The 20814-nt window shown below is 63.3% G+C and overlaps 1 protein-coding gene and 1 long non-coding RNA gene across 2 annotated transcripts in view; one reads left to right on the top strand and one right to left on the bottom strand.

Annotated features, from left to right (window-relative positions):
- SKI (SKI proto-oncogene) overlaps positions 1-20814 on the top strand; it is a gene marked incomplete at its 5' end in the record, with an annotated part of 57666 nt that overhangs the window by 28728 nt on the left and 8124 nt on the right. The gene's annotated exons all lie outside the window — the stretch shown is intronic.
- LOC112409856 (uncharacterized) overlaps positions 16474-20814 on the bottom strand; it is a 7722-nt gene continuing 3381 nt past the window's right edge. Inside the window, exons 2-3 of the long non-coding RNA XR_003005243.1 lie at positions 17790-17880; positions 16474-17608 (exon numbers count right to left, since the gene is read on the bottom strand). This is a non-coding gene — a long non-coding RNA (uncharacterized LOC112409856). The remainder of the gene's footprint in view (positions 17609-17789; positions 17881-20814) is intronic.

The following is a 20814-nucleotide window of genomic DNA, read 5'->3' as shown; positions in this document are numbered from 1 at the left end:
CTCTCTGTTCTGTTGTGATCAGTTTGTCACAAGCATCTGTGCTGCACATATGCTCTGCCAGCCCATCCAGCATCATCTTCCTCTTGTGGAAGTTTGACTTCACAGACCTTCCGTGTCTCTGTTTAACTTCTTGAGCACGTAGAGTCTGGCCTTAGTAATGGTTTTAACGTTCTACGTGAATTCCAGGTTTTGGTCCGTTTCAGTGGATTTGCGACTCTGCATTGTGGTCGTGTTTTTCTGCTTCCTGGGCTGTAGACGTTTTGAGGCTGAATGTCCTGAATTCCCGTAAATCTTCTCAAGCTTTGTCCTGGGGCACAGCTAAGTTACTTGCAGACAGTCTGATCCTCACAGGTCTTGCTTTTACGATTTCTTGGGTGGGTTCGGAGGAATGCTCCTTGTAGGGGTAATTATCCCCCACACTGTGGCAGAACCGTCCTGAGTAGCCAGAACTGCAAGGACTCGGGTACTCCAGCCTCTTGGGTGGAGCAGGGGCTGCTCCCAGCCCCGTGTGGGCCCCACGCTCCATTCCCTTGAGTCCTCTTGGTGGGTCTTTCCCGGCCTCTGGCAGTGTCCTCACACGCGTGTGCCAGCCTGCGCTCTGCCCACCCTGCCCACACCCTGTGGATATGTCCTGGGCACTCCAGCTGCACTGGTCCCTCTGGACCATCAGCTCTGTCTCCTCAACTCGGGGTGCCCTGGGCGCTGCCACCTGAGAGCTCAAGGCAGTGAGCTGGGTGGCCGAGAGCTTCCACATCTGTGGGGGGGGGGGGTCACTGTCCTTGGTCAGTATGTCCAGTGCCTTGAGGGCGGTCGTCTCCTGGATCTTGTCTGGGTTTTAACTGGCTGGGGGAGGGGGTGATCGGTCCCTGTGACGCCATCTGGGCTGCAGGCGGGTCCTCTCCCTGCGGTGTGGTTACTGCCCCCAAATCGGCTTCCAGCTTGTCTAATCAGGCACTCTTTTCATAAACAACATTAGAAAAACGAGATCAAAAGTTAAAAAATTGCTGTCATCTTGCGGGATGCAGACATCTGGGGAGGCTTCTCTGCACGGGGGCGTGTGGGGGGTGCTCTGCGCTGCTGGAATCCCATGAAAAGCAAAAATAGCTCGAGACTTGAGTGGCAGACCCCAGGGGTGCTGTCGGCCCTAGGAAGGAAGGTGAGCGAGTCAGACCCCGAGGTGGAAGGCTTCAGAAACACCTCTGCGTTGTGCTGACTGGCGTGTCCGTCGTGAGCAGATATGTTTTCCTTTTTGCAATAATCTTGGCTACGTTAAACTCGTTTGTGTTAACATCTTCATCACTGCCTTTTCAATTTTAGTCAGGATTGATTATGAACAAAGTGCTGTGATTCTGACTATTCAGAGCAGCAGCTGCGTCGAGCCAGCGCTTAACCAGTCTAGCGACAGGCTTGGTGTCCACGCGCTCTCCGTGGCACCTGCAAGAATGGGCTTGTGTCCACGCGCTCTCCGTGGCACCTGCGAGAACGGACAGTGCTCCGAGTTGAGGACTCGGCTGTCGGGGAAGGGGGTTACCAGGTGCCACTCACTTCGGGTTGAGCGGGGACAGAGTTGTGTGTTTTGCTTTTCAGAAATTTTCAGGCAGTGTGATGCCTTTCAGAGTGAGGAGGTGGCACATCGGTTATGCCGTCGGGGTGTAGCAGAGCGGTGACAGTGGCCTGTACGCCCTCGTGTCCTCACGCTTAAATACCGCATCCGCCTGGAGCCTTCCTTTAGGTCTGGAGGTATGGTCAGTGGCTTTGGGGCTCGGCCAGGCCGAGGGTGGGGCTGCATTCTCCTAGACACTGTGGGGAGGAGCTCAGGGCCCAGCAGGTGAGGGCTGTGCTGTGGTCCCGCCCAGGAGGGGCGCGCACGTCTGTGCCACGGTGAGCCTGGGCACCAGGGCACAGGTGGGGCCGTGGGCCTCCTACTTCCAGATTGTCCCTGGTCACAGGTTGCAGTGCCACCCCAGTGTCTGCCCGGAGCTGCATCAGAACGGTTTCACCGGGTGGCCGGAGATCTTCCTGAGTGGCCCGGGTGGCCTGAGCCCTAGAGTCAGGGGGACAGGGCTGCCGTGGGACAGGCCTGGGCGCCGGGCAGGGAGCCCCTCGGTGGGCGTCACTCACCCTGGAAGCCCATGCCCCAGGGGTGCCTGACTGGCCCCAGCCCTGGACTGGCAGCCTCCCGGACGCAGGGCTCCAGCTCAGGGAACTAGTCGCGTGGCAGGACCTCAGCCCCGGGGAGCTGATCCACGTTGTCTTTGCTGTTGTTCTGGGCCTTTCTGGCGGCCGGCAGATGCCCCCGTGTGTGCCCCTCACCCCGATTCCTCCGTCCCAGCTTCTGGACAGGCGTAGCCTCGAGTGAGCACACCCGGGTGTTGGGCGAGGGGCCGGGCTCCTGCCGGGGGTTGCGGTGGGCTGAGCCACGGGGCGGAGTGCCAGCACGTGGGTCGGAGGAGGTGCCGGCCACGGCTTGGCTGCTGGGGGACGTTTTGCTTCCTGAGTTGGGAGGGGCCCTTGGGGGCACACGGCCGCCTGGGAAGTTGCATCCGGGGCACAGGGCCTCGTCTGGCCCCCCCGGTGGTGCCGAGCCGACCACAGGGCGGCGACGGGCCAGGAGGCTGTGAATGCTGGATGACGGGGAAGGCGGGCAGGGCCGGCCCAGACCCCTGCCCGGTGTCCTCCCGCCCGGTCGTCACCGCGGGCCTCTGAGTCACTCCAGAGGACTGTCCGGAACCATATTTGCTTTGGTTTCTGGCGGTGCGGGAGAGTTTCCCTGCCCGGCGTTAGAGCACAGTCCTTTCCCTGGCCGAGGGGGTGACCGACCTGACTTGCTGTTGGAGGGCTGCAGAGCAGAGGGGCTGAGGGGCAGTGGGCGCACACGGTGTGGCGAGGCCTGGCACTCCTGCTGAGGAAGCTGCGCGTCGCCTGGTCAGGTCCCCGGGCACTTGTGGGGTGCCAGCCTACGTTCAGTGGTACTGGGGGTCCACTCGCCACTCGGGACCCACTGGGCTCTGGCTCAGGCGTCCCTGCCACGCTGGGCCCTCAGTGTGGCCATGCTGCTGGGGATTCTGGAAGAGCCCACACCTGACTCCTCGCGGCCCTGTCTGGGACCTGCTGTGACGTCCATCGCGTACCTCTGGGCAGCACGTCCCATGAGAGGCACCGCCAGCAGGTCCTTCGGAGGCCACAGAGCCGCGGGGCCTGCGTCCTAGCGGGTCTTTCTTCCTCTGGCTCTGCTCATCACGCCCGGCGTGGCAGTTTAGAACGACCGGCCTCACGGGGACAGGCGATGACCTGGAGGGAGGTCAGTGGGCGGGCAGGCGGGCGGGCTGTGTGCTGCGTCGTGCGGTGGCTCTGGCTGGTCCTTAGGGACGGCGAGGCTCGGTAGCGTCTGGTCTCGGGGTGTGACGATGCGCTGCTGTCAACCCCCAGGAGAGACCGGGGTCACTTGCTGATGGAGCCTGGCCCCGGGTGCAGCCTGGTTGATGGCCGTGGCCGGCAGGTCCCTGCTTCTCCCGGCCTGTCGTCGTGACGCGTGTCGGGGGGGATGGGGCGTGCGGGTCGGTCTCTGCGCCCAGAGCCTCAGCCATCCCCGCATGTCCCCTGCCCGTCGTGGCCGTGCCCTGCACCGTCGGGCGGGTTCTGGGCAGCGCCTGCGGTGTCCTGTGCCGCGATCCCTCCACCGCTTCTGCCCCATCCCCACCGGCGGGTTGGGTCCTCTTTGGTTCTCACACAAGAGCGCCTGGGAGGTGTAGGCATTGGCTCACCTAGCGAGGCCAGGGGCTGGACGCAGCCCTGGTGACCTTCGCCGGCCCCTCCAGGGTGTGGGGGTGTGGCCGCAGGTCCCAGTTCTGTCCCTGTTTACGAGAGGTCAGGCGGTCACAGAGGGTGAGGAGGCCTGCGGGCCCTGGGCCGCCATCTGGCCATTGTAAAAGGGGCCATACACGTTTCTGGAGGGGGGCGGAGGGTGTTGGCCGCCCTCCCCTCCCCCGCCTGCGGGCAGACACCCCTGCGCCCTCCTCTCCTGGTGTCTGTGCCGAGGGTGAAAAGTTCAGGCCACCAGCCCCAGAGGGAGCTGGGGGTGGGGCGGAGCCACTGCGTGCTTTCCTCCCAGGCCCTGGATTCAGCAAAGGGCCCTGGGTTCAGCAAACCGGCCTGCTCCTCGCGGGGCGGGGCTGGGCTCCAGACAGACGGACGCGGTCCCGCCTGTGGCATCCCAGGGACTGGCACGGTTCACCGTGGGTGGCGGGAGCATGTGCACCCCGGGATGCGCCCTCGCCTGTGGTCAGGCCCTCAGGCTGCCCCGGCAGCCCCAGGTGGAGGGCACCTGCCCCCGAAGGTGCTGTGGCCTCTGCCCGATGGCCACGCCGGGGGCGGTGCGGCTCGTCCCTTTGGAGCTTAATTAGGAGGGCCCTGTCCGGCGTCCTGTCGCCCAGTTCCCACCGGGGATGAAGGGCCAGTCGGGGACTTGCAGCAGCGGGACCCTCGGCACAAAGGCTCGATGCTGCCCTGCGCCGACCCAAACGCTCCTTTATGCCGAGCTGCTCCCACCCCACGGAAGCCTTTGTCCGTCTGGGCCTGCCAGCACCCGGACCCCTCTCCGCCCCTGCAGGACCTCCAGGGCTGAGATTCGGCCCTTGTCCCTGAGGGTCTCCTGTGTGGCTGCCCGACTCACGGGGACTTGGGGGGCCCCTGGGGCGCCCCCTCCTCCCATCCGGGCCACTGCTGAAGGCCAGGAGGTGCTGATGACCTTTGTGCAGATGGCCTGAGAGGACGATGCCCGGGGAAGAGTTACCCAGTTGACAGAAGCGGCTTCTTGGAAAGGGGACCTGGTCCCCAAAACAGGCAGCATCCTCAGGACGGGGAGGATGTATCAGCCCTCTTTGCTCATTTCTTTTTCCCCAGGGGGCACTGGCCCCTGTGGGCAGGTGCAGGGCCAGCCTGGCCGAGGGGCCTGGGGAGAGACGCCCCGCCCCCGGCCCCTCACTGGCGTGGCAGGCCTGGGCCCTGCAGAGAGACCGGGTCGAAAGGTCACTGCCCTGATCTTTACGCCACGTCGTGTGTTCTCACGACCCCTCGCCCTCCGCACAGACGGGCAGGGCTGGGGCTTGACACGGCCTTTCAGGGGATGAAACAGGCTGAAAGGTCTGAATTGCAGCCCTGAGGTGACATGTTTCAGTAGCTGAAAAATGGTGTTAAAGCGCGCTTACGCGCACACACACACACACACGTCTCGGTTTAGGACAAAGGGAAACCAGGACTGGTTGGGACGACACCACCTGCTAAAGCAAAGTGAGGTGGGAAGCCCTGGTGGGAGGCCGCACCAGGAGTCCCCTGTTGGCGGCCGGCCCGGCGTGGGGAGGGCCTTCGGGACTTTCCTGGCAATGACGGGGGTCGACGAGTCGGTGTTCCTGTTTGCTGACCCTTCGGCGCTGCCGTCTCGTCCACATCGTCCTTGATGTCGTCTGTGTTGCCCCAAACCCAAGTCTCCCTGTCGCTGCCCTGGCTTGTGTCTGTCCGCAGTGTTGGGACCTCATTTTCCCCCCACCTCCTCTGGCCCGCACCGGCCCCGCTTCTCTGGACCCTGGAGCAGGTGAGGCGTTTCTGCTCCCAGGGTGACCCTGGTACCTTTTTAAACAAAGCCGTCCCTCTCGAGGCTCTGAGGTGCTCTGCTTGTAGCCGGCCTCAGATGTGCTCCTTCCCAGGGGCGGCAGGTGGCAGGAGCCCAGCTCTTAGGTCCAGGGAAACACGGGTTATGTTGCCGCTGCCCGTGCCTGCGGCCGGTGGCCCAGAGTGTGCCAGGCTACTCAGGCTCCAACGACAGGGCTGCAGGAGCTGGAGCTGCAGGGGCAGGTGGCCATGGAGATGGGCGTGGCGCGGGGCCTTCTCCCCTCCTCCCCTCCCACTGCCCCGCCCGGCTCCCAGCTCTGTCCTTCCGTTTTCTGTGTCACTGGGAGTAGGTGAGTGGTTCACAGGCTGGAAGGGCTCACGTATTTGGGGAAACCTCCCTCACACGTCTGTTCTGGTTCCTTCTGTGACTTTCCAGAGCACTTGTGCTGTGAATCCTGTGTGTCTTCCCCGCGCTTCGGTGGACGGCACCCTCCACACGCTCAGGCCTGCCTGGGGCTCCGCGTCCACACCCTGGCCACGTGCGTCCCCGCGCTGTTTCTAGAAGCGGGAGTCAGGTTGGGGCCTGGGGCATGAGGGACGGCGAGGTGGACGCTGTGCCAGCCCCGTGCTGGTCCCGGGAGGACAGCAGCGGTGACAGGGACCGTGGACGCGCACCCACCCCCCATCATCTGTCGTCGCTCCCTGTGGCCAGCACGGGGCGGCGTCTGCGGCCTCTCTGCTCTTCCGGGGACAGGCGCCACGGTCGTGTCTGTGCTTTGCTGTCCTTTGCCCACTGGTCCTTCAAGGTTCCTCCCACCCGGGGCCTCCCACTCACCGGGGCTTTGGTTTTTCCACGAGCACTCTCCCGCATCCTTAAATGTTTGCCGGAAGCTGAGGAGGGGCCTCTAGAGGGATCTGGCCCTGTGGGAGAGCCGCGAGCACAATCTCAGCCCTTTCTGCCCAGGGGTGGGGGACTGGGGCCTTTTCTCTGCTGCGGAGACGCTGGGGTCACGCGTGCCTTTGCTCTCTGGCCTTTACCGTCCGGGGTGGAGCTTGCTGTGTGTGGAAGAACTGGTGTCGGCTTTGCTGCGGCTCAAGCCTCCTTCGCCCGCTGTGCCCGCAGCTGGCCCGGTTCCAGGTTCCAGTCCACGCCGCCCAGCATCCTGGAGGGAGGTGGTCCTGACCCGGCACCTGCCTCTCTGGGGACGGTGGGCAGGGCACACCCGCAGGGGCAGCAGGACCCATTCTTCAAGCTCTCAGGTCACTTTCTACGCTCAGAAACTGTTTTCCTGGTGCCCGGTATTTGTCTCCAAAAGAAGGGTGAGGCCCTGCGGTGAAAGGAGCTGCCTGGGCGCTGGGCCCCCGGGCGGAGGTCGGCCTGCCTGGCTCTGCTGCTCCCCCCACTGGGCATGAAGGGTGGGCCCTCAGCGTCCCTGGGCCTCCCGGGGTCCCCCTGGCCCACCCCTGGGGTTGTGCCCCCACCTCGATGCTACAGCCTTGCCTGTCGGAGGATTGGCCGCTCTGCTGTGACGCTCCCTCGTTAGTGCTGTGGATTCTCCCTGGGAAAGGTGAAAAGCCTCCCCAGTACCTCGGTCCTGATGTATGCAGGACCCCTAGCCTTTGAGGTGTTTGCCTTTTGTTCCAAAACGTGGGGGGGGGTTCTTGGGCCCCCGTGTCCACGTGTGCGTTTGCAGTGAGTGTTGTGTGCGTGTCATGGCCTCCGGCTGCTCCCCGGCGAGGGCGGGTGTGGGGCTGTTGACGCAGCCGGGCTCCACCCGGGGGGCGAGGAAGTGGGTGTCCACAGCTGTCAAGCCTGGCTCTGGGGGAAGGGTCTCTGGCTGACCGCAGGACGCTTGTTCTGTTTAAAAAGAAAGACTACTTTAAAGGTAGTGTCAGCTAGATTTTCTGATTAGATGACTTGTCTGAGGAAGTGAAGTCAAGAAGAACTCAGGCTTTGGTTTGGTGATTGACAGAGAGCTTGTGCTGTTTACTGTAAACCTTCCAAACAAAACTTGAGGCTTGTGACCTTTCGCTTTCTGGGTGCATGTCAGCAAGGGCGGCAGCCCTGCTTCGTGGTCGCCCCCAGCCGGGGTGGGGCCTGGCCACGCGTGCAGAGGACACACAGTGCACACGCCCGCCGTGGCGACTGCAGCCTGGAGGCGGGAGCCCCGTCCTCGCTGGCTCTCTGAGTCACTCTTGCTTGCTGCCTCCCAGCCCAAAGTGGCTGCTCAGGCCGAGCCTTCATGTCCACGCACAGGAGAGGCCGGCACCCTGGGCTGGATGGAGTCACGGGGCCTCGCGTCGTGGCAGAGAGTCCTTTCAGCTGAGCGGGGCGTGCTGGCTGCAGGTCTGGCCACGTGGGCTCAGGCCTGGCCCCAGCCTCACCTCCTCTGTCCTTGCTGGGAGGCCGTGCGGGGCAGCAGCTGAGATGGGCCCTGGGGCCAGACGAGCGGCTTTTCTGGGGCCATTCTTGCAACATGCAGATTCCTAAACTTGCTTTGAAGGCGACTCCCAGTGGAGAAGTCCCCACCTGGTCACTCACTCCCCAGGCAGAATCACGTGGTCCTCACGTGTCCCTCTCCCTCAGCCCCTTAGAGCAGGGGCCTGACCTTCCTGTTCTGAAGACAGAGGCCTCTCCGTGGGTCCTGGAATGTTGCGGGGAGATGGGGCTGCTCCGAGGCCCCGCTGGACTGGGAGGGAAAGCCTCCCAGTCACCGATGGGGTGTCTGTCGGGGCTGTGCACGGTTAGCGGGCACGCGGCCCTGAAGCCCGGGCTGTCAGCCACCACCGTGGCGTTCTCATTTCTGATAGGTGCGCAGCCAGGTCCCACGCGGACCTGCAGGGCTTTGCCCTTTCCTGTGCCTGCTGCCAGGGCTGGGCAGAAGGCCAGGAGCGCCACTGAGCCCCAGGGCGTCTGTGGAGATCAGTCCTGGCCTTGGATGGGGACCCCGAGCGTCCGGGCTTCCTTGTTACGGCCAGAAGCGTCCCTAACCCTGCAGGAGGAAGAGACCACCTGCTGGAGGGCCGGTGCTGGCCAGACTCCAGAGCTCCCAGCATGCGTCGGGGCTGCGGGCCCAGGGTCTCCATCCCAGCCATCGCCTCAACCCCCAGGAAGCTCTGACACCTTGTGTCCCCGAGACACCCAGGGCCTTGGGACGGCCGTGGATCCCCCGGGCTTCCGTGCACCTACAGGGCTGCATGGCATGTGTGGACCCCAGGGTGACCCCACCCTGGTCCTTGTGACTTGGCCCCGGGGGCACCGCTCCACCATCCGGGTCCCTCCCTTAGCCCTTGACTGCAGCCTTAGACTCTGACCTCCTGTCCTGCTGGGCGTGCGGGGAGGGCGTTTCCACAGCCTGTGGGAGAAACAGCCGCCCCGTCTCCTGGGCTCCTGGGCTCCTGGGCTCCTGGGCTCCGGTCGCTCTGGGCTCCTGGGCTCCTGGGCTCCTGGTCTCCTGGTCTCCTGGGCCTCTGGGCTCCTGGGCTCCGGTCGCTCTGGGCCCGCACGCAGCGCGGGTGTTTCTGGCCCGGTTGTCATGGGCCTGGTGTCTGGAGGCCCCAGGCTGCACCGGTGAGCAGTGCAAGGCTTTCCCTCCCAGTCCAGCGGGGGCGCTGAATGCCAGGTGGGGCCACAGAGCACTTCTGGGGCTTAGTGGCCAAGGACTGGACAGTCACCCCAACTCCCAGCTGCCGGGCATCTCCGTGTCCTGAAGGCCCGGGTCCCTGGCCCCCCGCGTCTCTGTGGGTGCTGCAGGCCTGGCGGACACCCCACGGGGGATGCCCCGTTGGAGAGCCCCTTCCTGCCCGCCGGCCTTCTCCGGGCGCCGCGTCCTCCCGCCCCACCACTTCCGCGCCCCCTTCCCGTCCTTGTCACCTCCTCTCCTCTGGGCTTTTTTGGGGGGGGGGGGGGGGGCACAGGAAATGCCTCCTTCCCTCTAAGGACTGCTCCAGCTGCAAGTGCAGGGGGCTGCGGGAGGGTCACGGGCGTGGAAAGCTGTCCCCGGCCAAGGCCACCCCACGCCCCAGCCCTGCAGATGGAGGGGCGCTGTCTGCCTCACTCTGGCCCCATGTGCGCACCCTGCCAGGGGGAGACCGAGGCCGGTGGTCGGCGGGCTCCTTGAGGGAAGTGAGGTGTTTCTCCTTTAGTTGTTTCAAGTGGGATCTTTCAAAAAGCAGATTCAGTGGTGACACCTCCTCTCCCGCCATCTGTGTCATTAGCGTTTAGGAGACACGTTAGCCATTGGGGTGGAACCCGTTCCTGTGTGGGCAGACGGCGGCCCCTTCTCCAGGAGGCCGCCTGGGTCACCATTGCAGAGGGAGGGCCCGGTGTTCCCGATGTCACTGCCAGAGCCCGGCCTGCTGTAACCGCATGTGATTGAACCCCTGAACAGCCCCAACATGGCACCCAGTCTCCTGGCCTGCAGAGAGCAGGCTGTGACACCTGACACTTCACACGTGCACCTTTTAAGAATGTACACCTGGCCTAGAAAACAGCAGCGAACACAGGCTATAGTGTGGGTATTAAAAAAATGAAACCGGAGACCCCAGTCTTCCTAGTAGATCATGTGAACTCGGGTCTTAGGGTCAGTGAGGGTCAGAGAGAGCTCGGGGTGGGCCGTGGGCTCCGGTCCCTGCTGTGGCCTTGGCCACAGTGGGCAGAGCAGGCCCAGACCTGGGGCGAGGGGCCGGCCGCTGATTCTAATGGTGGCCCCAGCCCTCCGCCCTTGATGGCAGGGCCTGAGAAGGGCTGCTGCCCCTCCCCCAAAGGAGAAGGCACAGGAAGCCCCTGTCTCTGCTCCCCCCCCCCAGGGCTGCTGGGACACCCTTCCCTTCCCTGTGGGGTCCTTGGCTTTGTGCAGTGAGAGAAGGGGGCCCGGGGGCGTCTGTCAGCGAGGGGACAATGCAGGGCTGGTATGGGCGGGGGCGGGGGTGGGGTCAGGTCCTGGGCCGGGCGGGTCCCCTGGTGCAGCCATGTCACCCAGACTCTGGCCTGGCAGCACTGGGAGAGCCTTGGTGCCTGGGCCCCTGGCCTCCTGCCCCTGCCAGGCCCTGCCCCCACCTGCCTCTTGATGGGGGGGGGTGTCCTGGGATGCTCCGCAGGAGGGGAGCTTCAGGGGTCTCAGGGCCCGTTGCCCGGCTCACCAGTGGTGGGGATTCTGCAGCTACGGGGCTGTCATGTGACCGGCGTGGTTCCTGCTGTAGGCGAGACGTGTTAGGGCTAGACATTCGAGAAACGCCATGTTCTCTGCTCTGAGGTAGCAGAGCCTGTGTCGCCCCATTTTTCAGATGAAAAACAGGTGTGGATTCTTCAGCCGCGTCCCCCGCTCAGGCCCCTGTTGCCCGCGTCCTGGCTCTCCTGGGCCCAGTGTGGCCCACATAGCCTCCTCCCCGGTGCTGGTCATCCTTGTCCCCCTCCCCACCCCAGCCCACCCCACTGGCAGGGATGAACCTCAGACGGGAGGGGCTGGGCCCCCTTGGAGACCCTCATCCAAGTGTGAAAGTGACGCGGTGAGCTTCATGCCATGTGTTCTTCATTTTACTAGGGACCCAGTCTGGTGGCCCTGCCTTGTGCCCTGGTCAGTGCTGGCAACAGGCCCGTGGACTCTCGGCTCTGTGCCTCCAGGGTCATGTCTTTGGGACCCACGAGCAGCTGTCTTTCAGCCTGGGCTTGGGGACTCACCAGGGATACACCAGCGGTGACTTCGCTGGCCCCTTGCCGGCCTCGGTGCCTCAGCCTGGAAGCAGAGGCGGCCAACGCGCCAGCTCTGAGTAGCCCCGCGGCCGGGCAGCGCCAACGTCCACCCGCGCCGGCTCAAGCGCTGGGCTCAGTGTTGTGTCGGTTTCTATGGCGAGAAAACAAGCAGGGCGGCTGCCGGGAGGGGGAGGGGAAGGGGAGGGAGGAGGTGCAGGCGCTGAGGAAGCCGAACAGACCGGCGGCGTGGGCGGGGCCGGCCGGGGCTACTTCCTGGCGGGGAAGCAGGCGAAAGTGCCGTCCCTCCAGCTGCCCGCTGAGGCCGGGGCGCCTGCAAGAGCGGGGCTGGGCCTTGTCGGCTGTCGGCACGTGCAGTGCCTGGGGGAGGGGGACCTGCCTGGGGGGGGATCTTTAGGTTGCTGAGGAGTGGAGGGCAGCTCCCCTGGGACCCCGCCTGCTGGCGGAGGAGGCTGCACGGGGTCTGGCCCAGCGGTGCCATGGCGGTGGCCAGGTCCGGTGTGTCTTGCCTTCGGCCTGCGCCGCCCGCTGGCCCTGCCGCCCACGCCTGGCTCGCCGCAGCCTCCTTTTGGCCCCGGGTCACCCTGATTTCTCTCGGGGCTGCTTGCAGGTCTGGGTGAGGGGCCAGGCTGCCTCCCCCTGCTGCTGCGCCCCTCCTGAGAGCCCCTCCAGGGGAACCCAAGGTCTCCAGCTGACCTGGGAGCCGATGCCAGTGCCACTGCGAGAGCGCCCTGGGTCGGGCTCCCTTCCCTTCCCCCCCAGGAGACCTGCACCTGGAGGAGGAGAGGTGGGAGCAGATGGGCTTTCAGCCACCCTCCTCTGGGTCACCTGCCCACCGGGCCGCACCCACCCGGGGTTCTGCTGTGGCCCCCGAGGCTGGAGGGTGGGGTGGGCGCTCCACGCACGGTCCTTCGGCTCCATCCCCGTCACATTCCCGTCAGTGACTGGTGTGGACAGGGGAGTTTGGGTCCCACGTGTGTGCTTCCTGGACGGATGCACCCCCAACGATAAAAAGAAGTGACCTTTTTCTGTAATTAGAATTGGGAGCACAGAAAACCCTTTGGCTTTGAAGTGTGTTTGGACCCCAGTGGGCAGCCTGTGTGCTGCCTTGAGCTCTGGTTCAGATGCATGGTGGTTTTCGCGGAGCTGTAGGGAGCTGGGCAGCAGCTCACAGCAGCCTCCCCAGTGAATTTCTATCTTCCCCGCCATCACCAGCTCTGTGTGCACTTGGGAGGTGTTGACAAATGGGCTTAAAAGTCGTCTTTTGGAGGATCTTATCCTTAACAGGTTAGAGAGTGGTTTCCAAGTTCTTTCGCTCCGGCGTGAGCCGAGGCTCAGCTCCGGGTGGCGCTCGCACGCGCCCTGGGGCTCCATGTGGGTGACACCGGACCGCAGGGTCGGCTTCTGTGGGCAGCCCTTTGCGTCCCCAAGGACGGCGAGTGGCCGCTGCTGAGCCTGTGCAGCTGGGCACCTTGCGGGTCCACGGTGACCGAGCGCGTTGAGGGTCTGGGCTGGCTTCGTAACCCGGCTTTTGTCTGGGAAGCAGGAGGAAAGGGCCTGAAATGCCTACACCTCATCTCTCTTTTGAGGTCTCTCAACTTGTCGCAGTGTGTGGGGGGGGTTATTGTTATTTAATGCCATTTCGGATAAAGAAAAAATTTAAAATTTAAGCTATCACCCTGAGTTTTACTGTTCCTCCTCCCGTCGTGTGATGCCACTTTTAAATGCAAAGATGAGAGCGTCTGAGGTGTGTGCAGGGTCGCTGCAGCCTGCGTGTGTGTTTCGTCCTTGTCTGGCTGACGGCGCTGCCCCCCACCCCCAGCTGCCTCTGCCTCCCTCTGAGGTGTGGAAGGTGGGACGGACGAGAACCCGGGTCCCCAGCTCCCGTTCTGGCCGCGTCTCTGACTCTAGCGTGGGTACCGAGAGGCCAGGACGGCCTCCTGGGCTGGGGTGGGAGGCGGATGGCCCCCTCTGAAGGGAAGCCCTGGCCCGTTGGGGTCACACGCCATCTCTCTGGCTCTGCACACACCCCTGTCCCGTTGGATTTCATTTACAAAATAACATTTGATCAAAGGTGAAGAGGTGACCCCAGTAGAGCATTGACCCCAGTGTGCGGTCGTGTGCCTGCAAAGCCAGCCCTGGCGTCTTACCTTCAGGTTAAAAAGCCCTCGTGGGAGGGGCCTCCTAGGACCCCCTTCCCGGCCCTCCTCCTGCCCCCGGGGGTGTGTGGGAGTTGGTGTCAGGCTTTGGAGGGCTGGGAGACCCCCATGCTGTGCAGAGATTGGCCGCCTGTCCCCTTTGGGTGGGTACATCTTGGGGATGTTTTTACTTAGATTCTGAAGACGGGGACAGTGTTCCCTGGACAGGAAAAATCCTGATGTGGAGAGAAACGGGGAGCTCCCGACATGGGCAGTTTGGACCCCAAGAACGTCGTGAGTGGCCTCCTCTACCCCCGAGGATGGTTCAGGCTCTGTGGCCCCCTGCGAGGCGGGCTGCTGGGAGGGTCTGCTCCCGTGGACTGAGCACAGGGCTCCTCCAAGTGGGATGGGGCGTGTGGGCGGTGGACCTCGTCCTCCGAGGGCCTCCCGGGGCCCAGGGGGCTGGGTGCCAGCCAGGGGGAGGGGTCGTTTGAGAGCAGAGAGTCCTCGTCTCTCCCCCCCCCGGCTGCCTCTTTGGAAGCCCCCCCATCCTGCACGGTCAGCACTGGAATTTGGGTCTGGTAGGCGGAGTGCTGCGAGCAACACCGATTCCCTCCTGCCTCTCAGGATGCACGGATTGGGGGCGCTCGGGGGTCCATCACGTGCCCTCGCCTGGGGCTGGGCCTCTTTACTGGCGTTGTGTCTGTGTGTCAGTGAAGTCAACCCTGAGGCTGGGGTGTGGTTGACCCGTGGGTGTCATGGCAGTGCCCTCGGGACGCTGATGGTGGCCGGGATCCGGGCCTTCTGGGCATGGAGCTCCTGGGCCTTTCTTCTGGGCATGGGGCTCCTGGGCCTTCGAGTCCCTCCACAGAACTGACCAGCCCGCAGCACCTGTGTCACCTCCTCCAGGACCCCGGCCCCCAGGTTCCCGGTCCTCCTTCCGTCCTGGCTCACGCACCCACCCTCCCGAGGCTCCCGCTCGGGCGAGCTGTGATGCGTAGCTCGCGGCAGGGCCTGGCGCATGGCAAGCAGGCTTTCTGTGCACAGAGACCTGGGGTCTCGGGCTCCCAGCCCCAGGCCCGGCGGCTCCTCCCGCGGGAGTGGGGGGCAGGCGAGATGGCGGAGCGGGAGACGGCGGGAGTCTGGGGACGCGTTCCCGCTTCGGCCTCCGGTAGTGTGTCCTCCAGGGTGGGACACTGAGCAGCCCGAGGCCTCAGCTGCCCTGGGCCCCCGGGTGCTCCACCATCTGCCGCCCCCTCCGCTCGCAGTCGAGGCCTAGGGTCCCGAGGCCTCGGGAGACCCTCGGCCGGCGTCACGTTGGTGTTTGGAGGAGCGGAAGGCCCTTCACTGGAAGGACGCGGGAGGCTGCTGTGTCCCGGCAGCCTCTGATCCTGGCTCAGCGCCCCCGGCCAGCGTCCGCATCGGTGCCCTGACTGATGGGACCAGGCGGGGCTGGGGGCTCTCTCCCCAGGGCCTGTCCCAGGGCCACCCGGGAGCTACCCCACCAGCCTGCCAGGTTTAGGGCTCTGCTCAGTGAAAGGCCTGCCGGGTCCCCGCTGACTCCCGGCTGCCCCGGGCCCGGGCTTCTCTCTGAGGCTCTCACCTGGAGCAGGTGAAAGATCACACACGAGAGTGCCGTGTTATGCGTGTGTGCAGGCTACACGCCCCTACACGCCCGTCCACTCGCGTGTGCCCCGATCTTGTCCTGGTCCGAGCACGGCAGGTGTCAGCTGTGGGTCCGGAGGCGTGTGGGCGGGTGCCCTGGAGGTTTAAGCAGCAGAGGGTGGCCCTGGCCCCCACCCGGCATGGCGTGCAGCTCGGAGGAGGAGGCCAGTGGAGGGGGCCTGGGGCCCGCAAGGCATGGGGGCTGTGTCCCCAGGGGCGGCGAGGGAGACGCCCACGGAACCCCTGGCGGCAGCTCTGGGTGTGAGCAGAGGGGCCGGGGACAGGCTGGCATCTGGGCACGGACGTGGGGCGGGGGGGAGGCTGGTGACCCGGCAGAGCTGCTGCCCGGCCCGTGTGCCCGCTGCTCCGTCGGGGCCCTTGTCTGGGGATAGCGCCTATGCGTCCTGGTGGTTCCTGTGTCAGAGGCTTGTTGGGGGTCAAGGGTAAGGCCGACCTTCCCGAGGGGCCTTGGTGGGGTGAGGGCCGCGTGGGGCACGGTGGTGTCCAGCCCCGCCCCTGCCGCTGCCTCGTAAACTGTCCTCTTCCCCTCAGGCTGGTCCTCCAGAAGGGCGGCCCCAGTGCCCTGTGTTGCCTGCTGGCTTTCTCTCTTGTTCTGGATGGAGAGGCCTGTTGGCCCTCCTCCCTCTCTGCCCAGGGGCCAGAGGCCTGGCGACCACTGTGCCCCCCCACACCCCGCCAGCCGGTCAGGGCGCTGGGAAAGATGGTGTCCCTCACCACCCCTCAAGGACATTGTCCTAAGAGTAGAATGAGCCCCAGAACAGCTTCATTGTTCTCGGGGTTCTGGCGTCTGGGGTTTTTTTTTGTAAAGTCCTTTTAACAGTTACTTTCCAGTGACCGCTAAGGAAAAGAAAAGGTTCCGTTCCACCCTGCCTGGTCCAGCGGGGGACTTCCCCTGATTTTCTGATGCTAAAAGGGAGGTTTTGCAGGAGTGTGGGAGGCCTTGTGCAGCAGGGCTGGTGGTGGGTCCGTGACGTGGCGAGGACTATAGGGCCACCGGAGGCCTCCCCGTGTCGGGGCTGATGTCCAGGGTCTTCAGGGACACCCCTTCCCAGAGCCCCGCCCAGCCCCTCCCGTCCCCTCCCTGCATTCTCCTCCACAGGGGAGTGGGTGGGGGGTGGGTGGGAGGACCTCCCTCTGGGAGCCAGGCCAAAGGTCCCTCCTTGCGGAGGGAATGCGGACCCCTCCATCGAGAGCCGCTGAGGTCTGGTTCCCGGGGGAGGGGCAGTGACTGTTTCCTTAGAAAAGTCTTAACTTATTCTCATCGACGGTGTGGAAATAACAGAAAAGGTGACCCATTTAAGTTTAAAAAAAATCAAAGCAAATCTGTAAAACTGCTATTCTCACTTCATTTTGGGGTTTGGGGTTGTCTTGCAAATTTAATCTGCTTCCTCTGTACCAGAGTAATCAGAAAATAGGTTAATTTAAGCGTAATATGAAACATGAATTATCACGTGGAAAATATTAATGGTACTTACAAAAATAGCTCTGCAGTTTCTAGAACTGTAAAATCTGCAGGACCATCCATGACGTAGCCTTTGGGCTGATTTAGAGGTAGTGGTCCCAAGCGTGGGGGCTGAGAGCTACGCTGTAGGGGACGTGGGTGGTGTTGGCAGGACTCTGTCACAAAGCCTAGGTGGGATGCGGTGGCCCGGAGCCGCGCCATCGCCTCGGGAGCCACACTCTCTCCTCTGCGGCCTCCCTCTGAGGCGAGGCGGGCATCCCTGCAGGAAGGAGCCTGCGATTCCCTGCTGCGCCCACCCCGGGCAAAGGTTCAGGGGCCCAGCAGGGCTGGCCCCGGTCTTGGCGGTGGGTCCACGTGGCTGCAGGAGCGGGGCTGACTCCCCGCCCCTCGAGCTGCTGCGGTCCCTGTGGGCAACAGGCTCACCCTGGGCGGGAGAGTCCAGCAGAGCGGGGGTGGGGGAGGGGGGGTGTCGCTCTGCGGGGTGCCATGTGCCTGCCCGCGCTGATGCCCACCCACATGCACAGCTTCTCTCTGTGTCTGCTCCGCTCCCGCTGCGTCTCTTTGGGTGTTCCCACCCTGTGCTCCTCACGTGTAGGGTCTGTGGGCGTCTGCCCCTCTTAGGGGTCTGTGCAGGTCCATGGTTATGGGTTCTTGAGGGACTTTCCCCTGCATGGTGGGCGGGGGCCCCAGGCCCTTGTTGCTCGTGGTGGGCCTCCTGGGCCAGCACGTGACGTGGGCGTGTCCTCCTGGGCTCAGCTCCACACTGCCGCGGGGATGCTCGCTTGTCTTCTCCGGTGTCAGAGTGTGTGGACCGGGGTTCCGGGGCTGAGAAGCGGGGCTGGAGGCTGCTGCTCCCGCCGATCTCCGGGAATCCCAGCCTGACGGCTGTGACAGCTCCACCCCCACCGGGGTTCAGAGAGGTGGGGATGGGTTGCTTTGAAGGCCCCATGCTGCCCAGCAGGAACTTGTCATCTCTGTGGTCCTGGCTGTTTTTCTGCTGATCGGCTAAATGACAGGAAAATTGCAGAATGAGCAGCTGGACCGTGGGACTCTCTGAATGTCACGGAGAGACCCCAGGCTCCCTGGCCGGCCGCTGGCCGCCTGCCCCCCGCCCCTGCCCCACGCTTGTGCTCTCCCCGGGACCCCCGCCTCGAGCCCCCGCCGGGCTGCGGTCATTTACACTCACCTGTCCCTGCTCTGGGGGACAAATCGCCTTGGGTCCTGTCCTAGGGCTTGGAAATCTCAGGAATGCTTCCAGTGTGTTTCTTGCTCCTCACCTAGAATCCGGGTGACAGACCCTCAGTCCTGCCTCAACTCCAGACCAGCAGTGACTTTGTAATTCAGAAATATCAGTTAGGAGTGGAATTCCGTGTTAAGACTCAGAAATAGATGTGTTGTATTAAGATTCCTAGACTTTTTCTTTTCTTTTTTTTATAAGATTGCTATGTTGTTTTTTTTAAACGTGGTTTTCGTATGCCGTCTGTAACTTTTAAAAAATGCTCCCTTAGACACGTTTTTGCCGATTTGTGCATTTGTAAGAACGTCTCTCACCGCTTTTCTGAGACCTCAGTCTGGGGGGGTGCAGGCTCGTTCTTGCGGGTGGAAGGTCCCTGAGGTTGGGGGCCGGGGTGGGGGGACTGCTTTGCCTTCCGAGTGGCTCGTAAGATGGTGATGGGGCCACAGGTGATGCCGAGTTGATCCCCCAGAGGGTGCTGCCCCTGGCTGCCGACCCCGGGCGTGCCTGCATGCCCATGTCTTGGCAGGGGACCTAGGTCTTCAGCTGCTGAGGGTCGGGGCACAGAGCGGGGAGGGCCAGAGGGCGGGTGCTGGTGGGAGGAGCGGGTGGATGCCGGCCAGCGCGCTGAAGGTTCTCCTGCCCCCTGCTGTGTGAGGTGGTGGCCTGAGCAGCGCCCTCTGACCCTACCTGTGAAGTGGCACCAGGCTTGAGAGAGCCAGCCGGGGCGGGGCTTCCGGGGCGCCCACTGCCAGGACGCCAGGCCACAGGGTTTGGGAGGCGGGGGCCGGGGTGGGCCTCAGGACCTCGGGGCCGCCCTCCGTGTCGAGCCTCTGCATTTGTGTGCAGCCCCACACCCACCCACCATGGGACCCTGGCCAGGGCCACGTTGTCACCCTGGACATGCCCTGGCTGCCCGGCCAGGTGCCCAGTGGATGCCAGCGCCGCCGGGACCTTGTCTGACCCCTGACGCCGTCTCGGTGCCATGGACCTTGAGCGGCTCCCCGGGCTCAATCCTCAGTGGTTGGGTTTTTCAACCAACAGTTCCTCTTATTTTTCTAATAGATATTTTTAGTAATAGCTTTGTTGAGATGTAATTCGCATGCCAGAAAATGCACCCTTTCTAAGAGTATGATCCAGTGAGTTTTGGTATATGCCACCCATCACCGTTGTCTAATTTTAGGACGTTTCCATCACCCTGAAAGAAACCCGTGCCCTGTGGGCCCCCCATCACCCAGCACCCACCGATGCACTTCCTGTCTGCGGAATTTCCCGTTCTGGACGTTTCACGGGAATGGGACCATGTGGCCTCTCATGTCTGCTCCTCTCACCGGGCGCTGTGTCCTCGCGGCTCCACCGTGTCGCGTGTCTGTGCCTCACTCCTCGTCCAGGCCGAGCGATACCGGTGTGTGGATGGACGGGACCACGTTTTGTTTTTTCATTCACCCACTGACGGACATTTGGGATGTTTCCGCTCTTTGGCTATTACGAATAATGCTGCTGTGAATACTCGTGTCTGATGTTTTTGCGGGTGTGTTTTCAGTAATCTTGAGTACAGGCCCAGGAGTGGAGTTGCTGGACTGTATGGCAGTTCTGTAGACTGTTCCACGGCGACGGTAGCTCTGTTCCTCCACCAGCAGCGCACAGTGTTCTGGTTTCTCCACATCCTCACCGCCGCTGCCTTTTTTTTTTCTTTTTTTTTTTTTTTTGCGGTACGCGGGCCTCTCACTGTTGTGGCCTCTCCCGTTGCGTAGCGCAGGCTCAGCGGCCACGGCTCACGGGCCCAGCCGCTCCGCGGCATGTGGGGTCTTCCCGGACCGGGGCACGAACCCGCGTCCCCTGCATCGGCAGGCGGACTCCCAACCACTGCGCCACCAGGGAAGCCCCCTCTCGCCGCTTTGTAGCGTCCATCCTTTCAACAATTACAGCCGTCCTAGTGAGTGTGAAGGGGCACCTCATGGTGTTTTTTTAAATTCTACTTTTTTTTTGAGATGGTTGTAGGTTCACCTGCAGGCGTACGAGGTGACAGATATTCCCGTGCACTTGGTCCAGATTCTGGTACCAGGTGTGAGTCCCTCTTTCTAGTCCTCTCGGGTATTTACTGGGGGTCACGGGGTGGTTCTACACCAGCTTTCCTGGCAGCTGCCCCGGGTCACATCCCTGCCAGCGGCGCGCAGGCTCCCGATTTCCCTGAATCCTCACCGACACTTGCTTTCTGGTTGTGATCGTAGCCGTCCTGATGGGTGTGAGGTGCGTTTCCCTGATGGTCAGTGACACTGAGCATGTCTTCACGTGCTTGCGCTTGCTGGCTGTGTGTGTGCCACCTTTGGAGCAATGCCTGTCCAAGGCCTTCGCCCTTGAGATGGTTGTTTTTGTCTCGAGTTTCCGTTCTCATGTGTTCTGGATCCAGGTCCCTCATCAGGTGATTGCAGAGGTTTTTTTCCGCCGTGTGTGCTGTCTTCTCGCCCTCTCGATGGCGTCCTTTGAAGCACAGATGTTCTGATGCTGCCCAGTTCCCCCTCTGCTATTTCATCTTTGGTTCCTTGTGCTTTGGTATCATCTAAGCCGCTCACTGGGGGTGGGGCTCACACCGTTGGAGCCCTCATGGTTCCTCCAGACGCTTCACCTTCAGGTTTTCTCTGAGGTGGTTTGAGGAAGCAGTTTATCGTAGGGGAGCTGCACAGAAACACTCGGCCTTAGGGAGCCGGGAGGGCCCTCCCCTGGCCGCCCTCACCCCGAGAGCCCGGTGAGGACGTGAGGAGCAGGGGGGAGGTTTGGCTTGTGTCCTTTCAAGGACCCGCTTTCCAGCCGTGTGGAAAATGAGCTCATAACGGTGGCAGCGCAGGTCCAGCAGCCCCTGACGCCGAGGCCGGGCTGCGCTCGGCCGCCTTCGTCCTGACCGGTGGCCCGTGGGCGGGGCCTCGCCGAGGCGGCTCTCTCCGATCTCGGTTGATCTCGGTCTCCTGGGCGTTCGGGT

Source organism: Neophocaena asiaeorientalis, unplaced genomic scaffold (genome assembly GCF_003031525.2).
Source record: "Neophocaena asiaeorientalis asiaeorientalis breed wild unplaced genomic scaffold, Neophocaena_asiaeorientalis_V1.1 scaffold489, whole genome shotgun sequence".
Lineage (NCBI taxonomy): Eukaryota > Metazoa > Chordata > Mammalia > Artiodactyla > Phocoenidae > Neophocaena > Neophocaena asiaeorientalis.
This window is presented reverse-complemented; position numbering and strand designations above follow the sequence as displayed.